The following is a 14,147-nucleotide window of genomic DNA, read 5'->3' as shown; positions in this document are numbered from 1 at the left end:
TGACTATGTAATCCAATAAAGTATCAGAATTTATCAGGATCGAAAGCAACATAGCTCACTGGGAAATCCGTAGACCTAGTGCAGGCTTTTGGACTTCGGACAAGTAATTCTCTGTGCTCAGTTTCATTACGAATCATAACAACATAACTTCCCTCATACAGCTGCCTTGAGGATGAAGTGAGACTGTAAGGAAAGCATTTAACAAACTCTCAACGGGTGGTAACTATTATTACTATTCCTTAAGTTTTTCATCTAAGTAGTATTAATGCAAGCTATATAATGGACTCTTAACATACAAAGTAAGTGTTTTTTAGCCCATTTAATCTGCCATGTTTTCATCCCATTGAAGTCTCAGCCCACATCAGTCATTTAAATAGCACTTCATTATGAATAGGAGGGCCATTGAGAGAAGCCAGGATGCTTTCAACCAAATTTTCCATTGTCTGTCGTCTTGCTTGATGAGTTAGTTGCACTTCCAACGTGAGGTGTCAGAGTGACGTTCTTCAACTCCAACAAAGGATGATCTCTGAAATAGATTAATTGAGGAAAACTATTCAGAGTCATTTCATTTCTTTAATGTCATGTTATGGTTTCATATCCCCTACCCTGAGATGGGGAAGGCTGTGGGAGCCTTATGGCGTACTCTTAATGACACCTAGGTAGGACCACTGCTCATCTAACCCTGGTTTGGGTGACCCAACATTTCTGGGTGTAAAATACGTATCCTAACTGCACCCAGGCCATTAGTTCACAATTGCACAACATGCATGATGGATTAAATGACACTGACCCACAAGACAAGAAAGGGCCTTGGGGAATTAGGTGTTGATCTAGGCATCATGGGACAAGCTGAATGTGCCTTTAATGGGAATAGCATTCAGAGGGGAAAGATTTATTAACTAGAATTAGCAGATTAGAGGGAGCTCTCTTCCGGGAAGAAGGCAAAGGATGGGAGTTAGCCTGGAAAGATAATGAGGTTTTAGTGAAGTAGGTCAGGCAGACTCAAGCATAATGATGGATAATATTAGCACCCAGGGTTGGGAAAGTGCTATGACCTGGCCCAACGGGCATCCTGACTCTTTTAATACAGAGGCCAAAGTAGGCATGTGGCAGTGGTCCCCCATCATAGATATTGAGGCTCAAGGGGCACACCCTTGAGAATCTTATGGACCCCCAAACCTATGGAAGTTCTCTGGGGGCACCTGTAATTTATATCAATGCAGTTTGACTGCCCTCACCTCCAGGAATGACTGAAGTAAGACATATCCTGTGGTACGGTTAGCAGTGGTAGAAACTATTCTGAAAAACACTCATCCTCCCCTTACGAAGGAGGTGGGCCATACTACATACCAGCACACGCTGAAAAACAGGACAAGGGTGCGAACTGAGACAGGGTGACTGGCTTTGTCCCAACTGACTTGGAGCCCAGAAAACTGAATCACGGCCAACTGTACCAACACCTGCCCATAATAATATCTGGTGTATAGGCAAGAGACAATTTTGTTGAGAAGGCATAGCAAATACCTCTGCAATTGTTATCGATTTGTTATGTAATGAAACTGCATTGTGCCATGACAGTATTGCAATATGGTATAACACTGGCATTGTTGGTAAGATTTAAGTACCTCATATAAATAAGTCAGATGATAATACTGACATTGACGATCAATGGGAAATGACTGGCCTGAGGAAATACTAGATTTAGGTAAATATCAGCTAATTTATATACTAAATAGTGCTACACAAGTTCATCATAATGTACAAGTAGTGGTAGATCAAGGGGTTGGGGGTAACAAGTAATCAAATTAGTACAAAAATACAACGAGTTAGTTTCTTTAAATCTATCCCTGCCCCACACTGGCTCCTCCAAATGTTAGGCGAAGTCATACTGATACTATTGCTGTATCTGTCATATAAATACTGTAATAAATGCAGATAATCCAATAAATATCATTTTGCTCTGAGACAGCTAAGGCCAAGGGCCAGTGGCTGGCCTGTGTAGTAAAGAATTAACTCAGCAGGCAGGCTTGGAGTTCTTGAACGCTGCACATTCCAAAGATAGGACTGGCCTTTGACTGGCCTCTGGAGGATAATCTGTGAGCCCTTGAGATATACTGCCTGGTAAGAGTGTCTTATACTTGGGGCCTTGAGCAAAGCCAGATAGTTTATGCTAGTGATTTAATTTGTGGTGAATGCCTGTTTTTGTTCGCCTAGGGCTCTAGGCCAATCTGTATCAGTTTGACCTCTGCAGGGTCTGGAGACTAAGAAGCCAGTGTCGAGACATGTGGGCAGTCCACACCTACATGACTGACCCCCTGATACCAACGCTGGGATGAGCTTCCCCGGTTGGAAATACTTAACGTGTGTTGTCACCCACCATTGCTGGAGGTGGTGCGCACTGTCCACACCACTCCATCGGGAGGACAACCGGAAGTGCAGGCCTGGTTCTCCTCGACTCCCCTATAAGTTTTCTCCCTTTGCTGATCTTAAACTATATCATTTCACTGTAATAAACTGTAACTGTGAGTAGAAAAGCTTTTCTGAGTTCTGCGAGTCTTGTTAGCAAATCATTAAGGCCCAAGGTGATCTTGGGGGCTCCTGGCGCTATTGGCAAATGAATTTTTTCTTTTTAAAATAATACACAGGGGGCTTTCCTGGTGGCGCAGTGGTTGAGAGTCCGCCTGCCAATGCAGAGGACACGGGTTCGTGCCCCGGTCCGGGAGGATCCCACATGCCGCGGAGCGGCTGGGCCCGTGAGCCATGGCCGCTGAGCCTGCGCGTCTGGAGCCTGTGCTCCGCAACAGTGAGAGGCCCGCGTACTGCAACAAAATAAAAAATAAAAATAATAATACACAGTAAATCCTTTTTTCAAGCAAAGAATACTTATGTAGTATGACTAAATAACCACAGGTTTCCTACTTTTTAAATTACTTTTTTCACGGTAGGTGGCATCAAAATGTCTCCCTGAAAAACCAAGATGAAAACTCAGACCTATCTGATAAATATCCAGATTAGAAATTAACATGGGTATCTGAATATAAGTTATTCATAAAATAGTTGTTAAACCTCTTGGCCACAAAAATGATTTCACGTGGGACACTGGGAGTGCATCACCTATTAGAATAAACTAAGCTTTGGGATATAACCCTGGTATTTGCCTTGTGACTTGTGAGTAAAAGTTCATTTTAGCAGGCAACAGGGGTGATAACATGACTTCTCCATTTTTGAGTAAGTTGACAACTGTCTACAATGGTCATGCTTCTTTATTTGTATTGAAATTATTTTTCGTTCTAGATGAGTGGCTCTCGTATTTGGTCTTTACACTCTTAAAACTTGAGAACCCCGAAGAACATGTGTTTATGACGGTGATGCCTGTCAACATTTATTGTGTTAGAAATTAAAACTGAAAAAAATTTAATACAGTCATACAGAAGCACACATTTCATTAGCTGTCAGAGTGATGATGTCATCACATGTCCTTAAGTCTCTGGAAGACTCCACTGTACACTTGTGTGAGAAAACATGAGTGGAAATAAAGAACATCTTACAGTATCATGAAATAATTTTGACTTCGAAGTTCCTACTTGCTAGATAGGATGCTGCCTGATTCATGAATTATTAAATAAATCCAGTTAGACCTTTAAAAAGAAAAAGAAAATTAGTTTTGACTTCACAGACCCCCCCTGAAAGGGTCTCCAGACCACATTTTGAGAAACTCTGTTCTGAATAAGTTATTGTTTTTCTCAGAAATGTCTGTAAGTACTATGACCAATCTTGATAAACTTAGGTATTCAATTTGGTCATAATGTCAAACATTCATCCGACAGTCATTTGCTTGCTGGATAGAAATCAAAGCTGGAGGACTCAGAGTTAGGAATAGCCGGGTTAATGAATGACAGCGTGAGGATTCAAAGTACATCACAGAACCAAGACTCCAGTCCCAACAGGCTGGCTGGGTCACTGGGTCAACACACACAAGCAAATGAAATGAAATACAAATAAATGTAAACTTCCACACATCAACTTCAAAAAGCAATGGAGAGCATAACAATTTCAAGTGTCGCCGACTAAAACCAACGAGTTAAGGTGCAGTGAGGCTTCGAGGAAGGTGCTGGCAGCACAACCTTTGTGTACTGTCTCCGCAGTGGTCAGGCCACAACATGAACACCGCGTGCCATTCTCAGGAGCGCATCTTCAAAGGACTGTACAATCTAAAGTGCCGGAAGGCAAGGTGTCTGGAAATGACATCATTTAGGCTGCAACTGAAGGATATGAAGATACTGAGCCTCAAAAAAAAAAAAAGGACTGAGATGAAATGTAGTGGTGGTCTTAAAATACGTGAAGGTTTGTAAAGAGGAGAATAATCAGAGTTCGCCTTTGATGCTCCAGAAGGCAAATCAGGGTCGCTGGGTAAAGGGAGGACTACTTGGCTTGATTTGAGAAAGACTGTTCTGTGCAGTCTCCATCCGCGGGGTCTGGGGCCTGAGGGCCCTGAGCACCATGTCCGCGGAGGTGTTGAAGCCGAGGCCTGACCCACTGCGGAACTAGACAGGTCACCAGGGGCCTGCTGAGGCCCCTCCAAGGCCAAGACCCTACACGATTACAACACGTGGCTCAACATGGTCGCAAAAGCCAAAAGCAACAGTTGTCTGAGGACTGCCCAACCTGGATCGAGAAAACCGTAGATCCTGTGTGGCTTCCTTACCCGGGCAGGGGTTCTGGGTTCGTCACATCCAGCGCTGCTGCTTTAATGACCCCAGTCTGAAGGGCTTCCACCGGGGCGTCTTGATCAACTAACAGACCTGGGTGGACGAGACCCCTCCTCGGTAGGTCCCACAGTTTAGACAGTGCACTCTGGTCACATTCACTACTGTTCAAACACGTCTTGATCTTGTCACAGGTTTGACAGGGAGCATGTGAACTTCATTCTGCCACTTCGTTCTCAGACACTGAGGGCCTGCTACGTGCCAGGCAGTGCACTAAACCCTTCACAGATGCTGTCTGGCCACCTCCTCCACCTACCCAGCGAAAGTCAATACTCTTTTTACAGGTGAGGCTGGTAGGTGACATGCTCAGCCAAAGTCACATGCTTCTAAAGCGTCTACCCAGATCTGAGGCCACGTCTGTCTGACCCTGAGCCTGGGCCCTGCCACTTCACCACACCGCCTCCCAAAGCCACTGCAGGGTTCCAGGAAACAGCCCCCAGGTAGTAGTTTGAGGCACACATTAAACCAAACAGCCACAAACATCACCCATAGCTGCACTTCAAATACAAGATAGCAGCAGCAGCTGAGAAGGAAACCCCCTCCTCCCAGCAGAGACCTTCAAGGAACCTCCTTCCCGCTGGCGGGCTGAGCCGCCCTACAGGTCAAGACACAGCACCCAGCATGCCTGTGCTGCTGGTGGAGAAACCTAGTCCCAAGCTCTTTGCTGGGGTGTTTGTTTTTCCAGAATCTTTGTCACCGACCTCTGACATTACCAAAACCATATAATGCACTGGTCCTTCCTGCTCACCTACAGGGTCTGAATTTTCAGAAAACCTTCAAGCATACTAGCTTGGCCCTGCGGGGTTTCATGGCAAGCCCTGTTTTCCTTGTTTTCCGGATGAGAGACACAGGTGGTTGCTGGTGATGCCGGCTCTCACCTGTCTTCTGGCCCCCGAGCCCAAAGGCAAGCCGCCTGCACGTTTGAGGCCAGCACCGATCCTCACATGTGCTGGCACCCCCAGCGTCGCGCACTCCGACAAGTTCTTCTTCACAAATGCCACACCAACCCACCAGAAAATCGCACGGGGCCTAAAGCCTCCTGTATGCCAACACACAAAGCTCTACGTAAATGTCAGAGAACCAACCAAACAAACCAACCCAAAGTTATTTTTTTAAACTGAGGCTCAGAAAATTCATCCCCATAAATTTTGCTTGATTATACGTGGAAGGTCAAACTGTGATTCCGCTACCCAAGGAGATGCCCATACTTGGATCTGAAAACCGCCCAGTGTACGATTCTCATTCTTTTTGTTACTAATCTGAGGTTCAAAATGATGCGAAGACAAAAATCAGTCGTATTTCTAAATATAAAGTAAAACCCCTTTAACTCACCACCCAGCAGCCTAAGTGGCTTTTTCAGACCATTCAGGGAAAAGGTTGGCTGGGAATGCTGAGAGGATGGCCAGGGCTGGGGGCGCGGCCCTCCTGCGCAGCCCCCCAGCCTACACACAGCGGTGGAGCAGGCACCTCTGCCGATGTTGAGAGAATGGCGGTGGGCTCCATGCCACTCAGCTCGCGCCTCCCGATCAGGCCCTGGGCCTGGGGCGTCAGGCCCACAGCCAACATCACAAAGTCCGATCGCTGAAGCAGGTCATCCAGCCTCTCACAGTAAGTGGCCCCAATGTCTTCCTCCTCCTCCGATTTTCTATGAAGGGAACAAGGGAGAAAAACCACGTTCTCTAGTTAGAAATTCATCAACTCCGGGAAGGAGTTCCTGAGGGGAGCCATGGACTCGGTCTGTCCTCCCGTGGGCCAGACCCCCACCTGGGCCCAGAGGCGGCTGGACCCCGAGGCCAGGGCTCACCCATGGAAACGCCGTGGGCGTCTCTGGGTGCTCTGAGCCCCGTGTCTGTGGGGTGTCACACCAGACTGCGGGCCCCTTGAGGTCAGGGGCTTCCTCTCACTCAACTTGGAGCCCCCAGAGTCTGGTACAAGGCCGATGGTGTCAGACATGCTTTCAGTGACGTCCAGCATTGCTGCATATGGGCAAACATCAGAATTTCCAGAGAAAAACAACACAACGGGAGAGAGCCTGGGAGTGCCATCTGTTCAACAGAGAGCGAGGATCCAAGGGTCTGGTGCAGGCAGGACTGAATGCTCTGTTTTGGGTCCAGTCCTAACTCCTGCTGTGGGCACCCCAGACAGCTGATTATTCAACAGAAATTCCAAGCTCCAGGAGGTCACAGCATCCCAGGTAGGCGCTACTGCCCTACAAATATGGAATACAAAAATACATGAATTCTTTCTACACATCTTGGCCAGCGGACCGCCTGCAGGAAAGAGGGTGGCCAGCACACGCTGCCACCGTGAACGCCCCGCCCACCTCACACGCCTTGTGCCGGCCTCTGCGGCGGCCCTCGCCGCACTGGGAACTGTGACAGCTACCGAAGCCTCGCCACTATCCACTGTGCAAACAGGGTGACTGAAAAGGGGGCAGTCCTGATGTGAAGTCTCCCAGCTCACCCTGCCTCTGGGAGTGGAAATCTATTCCGTGGCAACAGAAGCCACTGAAAGGCTGTGAACAGCGCCATCATCTGGCCGGTCTGCAGACGGGGCTGAAGTTCGAGAGCCGAGAGCAGCCCCTTAGAGGGCAGGTACGGCAGGTGAGAAAGCGGGGGCCTAGGCCGTTGGCAGGTGGCAGCGATGAAGTGAGAGTGAACAGGCAGGTCTGAGGGTTGTTTTGAGACAAAATTAACAGGACTGGGTGCTGGGCTGAATGCTGCCGGTGGAGTATGAGGAAGAGGGTTTCAGGCTGAATACTGTGGGGGGGAAGCATACACCTGTGTGTTACGTGTGTTCAGGTGTGGACAGCATCTCCCATGGTCAGAAAGAATCACTGTACAAACTGAAAGAGAGCACAGCTGTAGGTGAGCCAAAATCTCTTTTCTCTCTGGTGAAATTTTTTCAATGAAGAGAAGATTATCTGCTGCATTTCTGGGTGATCATAAAAAAACAGTCCCTTCCTTGATCATCAATCCTACTTTTTGGAGAAATAGAATAGGGCAATTGTATGAAAAGTGGAGGAATAATATATCTAAACTATATTTAAGGCAGTGATGGTGCAAGTTCTGCTCAGTTAATTTCAAGTCCATTTTCTGAATTTTACCTGTGTTTCCCGTTGTGGTAGAGAATCTCCATTTCACATGCTCTGGCCCTCTGAGCGATCTTATAGCCAATGCTCCCCACGGCCATAATTCCCAGAATGGTCCCTGTCACTTCTTAACCCATCCAGTTTGTAGAAAAGTTCTCCGTATGTGGCGAAATAGCCAACTGATGACCTAAAATAAACACGATGCGGAGTGGGCAGTGGGGACAGCACCACACACAAAATCCCCACAACCCTCACTGGGCCGCCTGAAGGGGAGACTAGGTTACAGGAAGTCCAGGGCAGACCCTGGGCGCTCACTCATTCCCATCCGGCAGCAAAATGTTTCTGCAAGGGAAGAATGACAGGAACAGGGCAGTTTCCTCATAACAAACCCCAGCCTCCTGGCAGAATGCTTTAAAAGAGCAACTTCTGGAACTTCCCTGGTGGTGCAGTGGTTAAGACTCCAGGCTCCCATTGCAGGGAGCCCGGGTTCGATCCCTTGTCAGGGAACTAGATCCCACATGCATGCCGCAACTAAGAGTTCATATGCCACAACTAAGGAGCCCATGTGCTGCAACTAAGGAGCAGGCGAGCTGCAACTAAGGAGCCTGCCTGCCGTAACTAAGACCCAGTGCAACCAAATAAATAAATAAATAAATATTTAAAAAAAAAACCCAGCAACTTCTTTCACATTAAGGGAGGATTTCTGGTTAAAATTTGTTGGTTTTGGTGTGTGCAAGTGTCTGTATATTTGTGACTACATGTATGTGTATGTGTGTGTGACTGTGCATATGTTTGTGTGTGCATGTGTGTGTGCATGTGTCTGTGAGTGTGCACATGTGAACCAGCAGTCAGAAAGAGAACCGGCTCGGGCTTCCCTGGTGGCGCAGTGGTTAAGAATCCTCCTGCCAATGCAGGGGACAGGGGTTCAATCCCTGGTCCAGGAAGATCCCACATGCTGCGGAGCAACTAAGCCCATGCGCCATGACTACTGAGCCTGCGCTCTAGAGCCCGCGAGCCACAACTACTGAGCCCACGAGCCACAACTACTGAAGCCCATGCGCCTAGAGCCCGTGCTCCGCAACGAGAGAAGCCACCGCAGTGAGAAGCCCGTGCACCGCAGCAAGGAGTAGACTCCGCTCGCCGCAGCTAGAGAAAGCCCGCGGGCAGCAACAAAGACCCAACGCAGCCAGAAATTAAAAATTAATGTCCAGTGTGTGGGGAGCTAGGGTTCTGCCTGCTCACTTGTGGGCCTTCACCCCAGGGTAGCATGCTGACCGGCCAGTGAACTACCCCAAGGGCATTTCCACAGTGGTGCTGAAAGTACTTCACACGTTGCGTAGTGAGTGGAATTTGGTGGAGGAGAAAACAGTGTATCAGACAGATCACATGGACTGCATGTGCCTGGGTGCCGAGCTTGGCCCTGACTAGGCTGAAACAACCAAAAGTGGCTCCAAGTCCAGGGCAACAAAGTCCTGGACGCAGTGTGAAGAGATCAGGGCCTTATCAGGTGTGATATTAAGTATCTGTCATCTGACCTCTGGAAAACAAGCGTCTCCTGGCTGTTTACCTTCCACGACTCTCTGAGCTGCGGCCAGCAGCAAGGCCATCCCCAGGTCTGCTGTGGGGTTGGAAACGGCGTGTGGCATGTTGGCCGCCTTCACACCAAAGCTGGCAACGAGTCCCGGGTGCAGGTGGTCCAGCCCCGCCCCTACGCCGGCAATGATCTTCAAGGAGGGCAGGCTGCGCAGCAGCTCCTGGCTAACGGCCGGCCTTCCGCCCCAGACGTACACGGCTTGGGTCTTTGGACCCAGCTGTGTTTTATTTTCTAAAAATTCTTGCATGGTAATGAGATTAAAGTGTTTCTGCAGATCTCCAGCATGACCTTCACATATACCATGTTGTCCTTCAAGTCCAGACACCAAAACTCCAGGTGGGTCCTGATCGCCCGTGGCCTGCAGAAAGATAGGTGCAATTTCTGCTGTCAAAGAGTCTTCAAGAGAACAACCCATATGCTCTTCTACTGCTCTTCAGATTTTCTAAATTACAACAGGACTGGAATTCATTTTATTTCCTGGATAAATTCCTGTAAAACCTGTAACGCAGCAGAGCTGGACTGTGAAGGTGCCAATGCTCCCATCACTGCCACTTTCCTCCCCACCCGACGGGGGTCTTTATTTCTGCCCTTCGGCTGTGGTGGCAGCCTCCGCGCCCCCTCGGATGGCCACTCCTGGTGATCACGCCTTCGTGAGACCCACAGCCTGGAGTGCACTCCTCATGAAGAGAACGCAGCAGAAGCGAAGGGGGGGGGTCCTGCTCTCCCCTGCTCCCCCCTCTCCCAGGGGGCCAGGGCCGTGCTGGGAGGCAGCCCTGTGCCAAGGCCCAAGTGAGTGAGAGGCAGGACTCAAGAGGCTGGCCAACGGCCTGGGAGCCTGGGGATGACCGCAGCCCCGGCCAGCACCTTGACTAAAGTTTCCCGAGGGACCCTGAGCCAGAACCACCCAGGTAAGCCACTCCTGGACTCTGACCTGAAGACACAGGGGGTAACAGAGGTTTGTGGTCTTCAGCCACTAAAATTTAGGGTAATTTTATGCAACAATAACTAACAAATAAAACTGACCATCTTTCACTGTGAAAGTAAATTAAATTAAATAATGTTTAAGTTCTTTGTTCCTAATTAAACAGAAGATATTTTTTAACATTTTATAGCTTTCTTCCAGAAAGAAAAGCAGTTGCTTTCAAGAGTTGAGGCTAGTGAATGCATTTTATCTTTGGGTCACAAACTTAGCTAAAAATGTTTACAATGTGTTCAAAGCTCAGAGCATAATGGGCTAAAAAACTTGTGTTTACTTTTTGGACTTTCAGTAAAAGATTAAAAGAGTTTCATTCAAGATAAGATTTTAGTTATTTTTATAGAAAGGAGTCTCAATTCCTGACTGCCTTAACGTTAGTTGTGGAGCAATGATACACATCCATCACACCATTATTGTCAGTGGTCGTACATGGAAAAGATCCAAGATCCTCCAAATGACTCGTGGCTGCTCCAAATGTGAAGAGGGAGAGCGTCCCAGTTGGGACAGATAGACGCAGCAGGGATGGGAGCACCGGGCAGATTCAAGGGCTTGCTCCATCCTTGGGCTCTGTCTCTTGCTCTATAATTCCTTTCACAAGCACCAGCCTCTGACCATCTCCACTCACAGCCAGGAGTCCAGCAAAGGAGCATGAGATAGGAAGTGGGACCCGCCATCCACAACCTCCTGAGAAAGGACCTGTGCTCAGAGGAGCAGGCAGGGCCGAAAGACGAGAACTTTGGCTCTGGCACAGCTCTGCGGCTGATCAAATGTCTCCCAGGCTTCCTGCGTTCTTGGTGAAACCGGAGTGATATCAACAGGTAGTGTTTTCTAGTTGCACCGTAAGATCACATTTCATTCTCCTCTCCTAATTTCTGCATAAAGAGAGCTAAGTGGACACGCCTCTGGCAGGTGTCCTTGGATGCACAGTACTGACATGATGGTTAGGTTGGGAGCATACTGACAACAGAGGAACTCACCACAAAGTAGGTGTATTTTTACACAACTGCATTTTGTCTAAGTCAAAAGATAAACCCATGTGTGACATTTGGAAAAGTCAAAAATTTTACAGCTTTGTTTTTGGTTAACTGAGTGATAGTTCAGACATGAAAATGTAGTTAGACTCCGTTTTCTAACTGCTATGTGCATTCTCCTTACACTGTTTAATGTGAACTGCTATAGCACAGATTAAAAATTAGTTTTCTCCTTGCGAAATGATTGCTTAATTAAAAAATAAAAGAATATGTATTAACTTTGTTGAAATTGCCTTCAACAGACCCAAGGCTCTAAATTCAGGATTTTCTTCTTTTAAAGTCCCTGTAAAATTGAGACCCAGAAAGAAAAATAAAGTAGAATGAACTTCCAACCTCTTCTTTCAAAGGAAAGTAAGACCGACGTTTGTAGAGCACTCACGAGAGGGAAGTGTGGAAGGAGGCATGCAGACCCGTGACCAGTGACTGTGACTGCCCAGCTGGACTCTGGGCCCAGAGGAGGACAGGGTAGGAGGAGCTCTGGGGTAACACAAGTACAGAGAGAACAAATTCAAATCACAGAAGGGGCAAGGACGGGGGCAGGCAAGGGGCAGGGGAGTAAGGAAGGTATTTTTAACTTAAAAAGCAAAAATGAAAATAAAAACCAGCTGCAACCAATAAAAATATGTTTTAGTTTTTGGGACAGAGAGAAAGAAACAAAGATGGGGTGAGGGCAGAAAGAGGACAAAGCAGGACCAAGTGCAAAGGAGGAGCTGGGCGTTGGGTTCAGGCTGCTCTGCCTGGCTGTGCTTCCCTCTGAAACTCGCTATCCTCCAACGTAAAGTGAGGGGAACAGACAGCCTGGCATGGTGGCCCTGACAGTGAAAGAGAACATTCAGAGCCTGGAGAACCTACTGCAAGCCTTCAATGAATGGGAGTTACTAATGTTTAAATCTGAACAACAAGTTAGATATTTACCCAAGTGTCTAGAAACAAACTTACACCAAAGAGGGAGACTGAATTCGTACAACACAGTAACATTTCTTAAAATCCTATTTCCTCGGGCTTCCCTGGTGGCGCAGTGGTTGAGAGTCCGCCTGCCGATGCAGGGGACACGGGTTCGTGCCCCGGTCCGGGAGGATCCCACATGCCGCGGAGCGGCTGGGCCCGTGAGCCATGGCCGCTGAGCCTGCGCGTCCGGAGCCTGTGCTCCGCAACGGGAGAGGCCACAACAGTGAGAGGCCCACGTACAGCAAAAAAAAAAAAAAAAAAAATCCTATTTCCTCATGAAGCTTCCTCTCTTAATATTTGAGAGGTGAGTCCAATACCACGGCCATCATCCTCACATACCCAACGTGCCAAGACTTGCTTCAAACTGGCGCCAACTGACTTTCATCTTCTCTCCCTGCCACTCCGTCCTCTTACCCTCCTTCCAATCCCTTTAAAAGTCTATCGTCATCTCACCCACCAGGCAGTTCCCAGCCCTGCCTATGGGATAAAATTAAAGTTGTTTGGTTTTTGTCCTCTACAGATCCCCGGCCCAGATTCTGCTCTAAAGAGGCTCCGAAAACAGCCTGGAAAAAAAAAAAAGAATTCTCCGTAATGAGGGGTAGGTGACGCCATGGTTAGCCCCTCTGCTTTTATAATCATCCTTAGCTTGATATTCTGGATTTGCTGGAGAAAAATCTGGTCACTCATGACTAGATAAGAATACCTAAAAATTTAAGATATACCAAAGGGCATATCCTTGAGGGTGTGTTTGCTAGTTCTAGCTTAATGAGAACTGCACTGTTTACACCCTTTATGTGAGGTTTCTCCAGTCACCAGGTATCAACAAATCCAATGTAATTTAAAACCAATACTGTCACAATGTGTCTCAGCAAAAAGAGTTGCTTCCCTCCTAAGAAATGGTTTGTCAGGGCCTGCTAAACATTAAGGAAAAGAAAGACAAAATAAAAAAAACTTAGGGACTTGCCTGGTGGCGCAGTGGTTAAGAATCCGCCTGCCAATGCAGGGGACAGGGGTTCGAGCCCAGGTCCGGGAAGATCCCACGTGCCACGGAGCAACTAAGCCCATGTACCACAACTACTCAGCCTGCGCTCTAGAGTCTGTGAGCCACAACTGAAGCCCGCGCGCCTAGAGCCCGTGCTCCACAAGAGAAACCACCGCAGTGAGAAGCCCGCGCACCGCAGTGAAGAGTGGCCCCCGCTCGCCACAACTAGAGAAAGCCCAGGCAGCAATGAAGATCCAAAACAGCCAAAAATAAATATATTAAAAAAAACAAACAAACCTGGATTCATGCAGGGGAATAAACTATAAAATCTGATGGGGATACCTGAATCTATAGATTTAAAGCTTAATCTGACACTACCTGGAGCTTAGAAAAAAGTAAGCACCTGTCCAAAATGACCTTTAGATTCTGGCTATGTCTGAAGCCGCCTTAAGTCTTCTCTCGAACAAGGCAGATATAAATAACAACAATGTATTTGCCTTATTAAATTCTTCAGGATCGTGCCCTGCGAGCCCAGAAGGGTCTTAGGATTCTAATGCTGCCCCAAGTAAAGTTCGAGGTCAGTCACACCACGCAGCAGAGCTCAGTCCAGTCTCCCGCCCACACCTAGACATCCGGGTCTTTTAAAAAGACCCCAGATTTAAGGGACGCTCCAGCAGGCCCAGTCTCCCAGGCAAGACCCGGACAGCGAAGGCGCGAGGTCAAAGAGCGTACTGCCCCCGCCCCAGCCCTACGGCCAGC

At 47.9% G+C, this 14,147-nt stretch overlaps 1 pseudogene across 1 annotated transcript; it reads right to left on the bottom strand.

Annotated features, from left to right (window-relative positions):
- Positions 1 to 365: 365 nt before the first annotated feature.
- Positions 366 to 13,021, bottom strand: LOC308627016 (glyoxylate/hydroxypyruvate reductase B-like; annotated as a pseudogene). Its single transcript, XR_014017911.1, has 6 exons — positions 12,398 to 13,021; positions 9,425 to 9,809; positions 7,873 to 8,044; positions 6,234 to 6,411; positions 4,706 to 4,802; positions 366 to 526 (listed from the first exon to the last, which is right to left on the bottom strand). The product of XR_014017911.1 is annotated as a glyoxylate/hydroxypyruvate reductase B-like (transcript).
- Positions 13,022 to 14,147: the final 1,126 nt, after the last annotated feature.

Source organism: Mesoplodon bidens, assembly GCF_964165515.1.
Source record: "Mesoplodon bidens genome assembly, chromosome: 13".
NCBI classification, from domain to species: Eukaryota; Metazoa; Chordata; class Mammalia; order Artiodactyla; family Ziphiidae; genus Mesoplodon; species Mesoplodon bidens.
This window is presented reverse-complemented; position numbering and strand designations above follow the sequence as displayed.